General features: G+C 34.0%; 1 pseudogene; it reads left to right on the top strand.

Moving 5' to 3' along the window:
* The first annotated feature begins 208 nt into the window (after positions 1 to 208).
* LOC139002062 (DNA-directed RNA polymerases I, II, and III subunit RPABC4 pseudogene) lies at positions 209 to 382 on the top strand (annotated as a pseudogene).
* The last annotated feature ends 1,562 nt before the right edge of the window (positions 383 to 1,944 follow it).

Raw genomic sequence — 1,944 nt, 5'->3', positions numbered from 1 at the left:
TATTACCATAAGTAGAATAATTAATTTTCTATTCAATAAAAATGACTATTGTTGATGGTTCATGGCATATTGCCAGCATGTATTGAATCTGAGAAATCAAAATCTTAGACACTAAATCAAGCCAAGACCCTGAACTGGCTAAATGACATATTAGGAAGAATATAAGATTAAAGATGAATTGTGCAAGTGAGAAGAGTGTATCAGTCCTATGGACACCCAGAAGGACATCCAACCCCCAAAGCAGCAGCCAATGATATATATCTGTGGAGACTGTCATGCAGAAAATGAAATACAATCCAGGGATCCAATCAGATGCAGAGAATGTGGCTACAGAATAATGTACAAGAAAAGGACTAAAATATTGGTGGTTTTTGATGCTTGATGAAACAGAACTCAGAAGAATATCTTTATTTGCATTTGGATTTGCTGATACTGTTGTATAGTTTTTGATGAGTATACTTATCTTTATAGATACAACTATATACACTCGATTTCATTTTTAAAACCATATTGTATTTAGGTAACTCCTAATAGTTTATAGAAATAATTTTTTGTTCAATTAAAAAAAAAAAGATGAATTGTGTGACTTTTCCAAGGTTAATTACAGAACCAACATCTAAGTACAAAGTGGTCTAGAATGAGAACAAGGAGGTCTAGTATGTGACATGTGTTAAAGGGCTAGGACTAATACACTGGAGATAATGTGCAAGTACAGTTTATTATTTAAGATCACATTACCCTCTGAATTCTCTAAAGGTCAGGGTCAACTTTGTATTCAGACTTTATTTTTATTCTTTGTTAATTTAGAAATAGTCTCTTGAGTTCCTCTCTAAACTTCTCATTGTATAGCCTATAGGCACTCTATTGAAAATATTCAGATTAATCATTCAGCTTTATTCAGGCCCTGGTATTTTATGGCATTGTGCCAAGTGATATAAAACGTGCATACATATAAGATAGAGATAGATATATAGATATACAGGGTGGGGCAAAAGAAGGTTTATAGTTGTTCATATGGAAAATAGCACAATAAATAATAAATAATAATATAAGAATAAACTCTATGCTTTGCATACTCATAACTGTAAACCTAGTTTTGCCCTATCCTGTATATATCTCTCTATGTCTTAATCTCAAAAAGATATACAAGCTGTTTAGGAAATGACAAATACTATTTATTAAACATCTGTGATAAATACTTATTATATATTTGTTATAACTTTATAATAAATCTGCAAGGTTGGAAGTAGTAACTTTCATTTTATAGATGAGGAAACTGAGGTGTAAGATCTTTCTTAATCTCAAGTCACATTGCTATTAAGTGGAAAAATCTAGGATTTGGATTTAGGTCTCTCTCTCTCTCCCTCCCACCCCCCTCCACCCCCACCCTCATACACACACACACACACACACACACACACACACACTGTCTCTCTTTTTTGACGGATTTCCTTTTCATTGTACTACTATGTGCCTCGGAATAAATTAGGTCATACTATGGTAATAAACATTCCCAAAATCTAAGTAGCCTAATTCAAGTTAATTTCTTGTTCACACAAAATGCTCTTTGGGTTTGGGCAACTCTCCAGGTAACTGTCGTCAGTGTAGAGGCTCAGCATCGCAGGCGGCTTTGCTCTTGGAGCACTGCCATATCTACATGGACTTCCACAGCAAGTGAAAAGGAAGCATGAAAAAGTGCACATCAGCTCTTAAATGCTTCAGGTGAGAAGTGATGCACTTAATTCGTGCTCACATTTGTTGGCCAAAGTCATATGACCACACCTAACTTCTGAAAGAAGAGAACCACACATCTTTGTAAGAATTAGTAATTTCTACTACAACAGTAAATATTAAATTTCAACCCAGTAAATTTCTACTAATTCTTTACTTAGAACAAAACATTTTGCAAAGAACAAAGATAAGAGGATTTGGTTCCTGATATGA

This window comes from Myotis yumanensis, unplaced genomic scaffold, assembly GCF_028538775.1.
Source record: "Myotis yumanensis isolate MYYU_CA2020_CCGP unplaced genomic scaffold, mMyoYum1.0.hap1 SCAF_2, whole genome shotgun sequence".
NCBI lineage: Eukaryota > Metazoa > Chordata > Mammalia > Chiroptera > Vespertilionidae > Myotis > Myotis yumanensis.
Note: the sequence above shows the minus strand (reverse complement) of the source record. Positions and strands in the feature narration are given on the sequence as shown.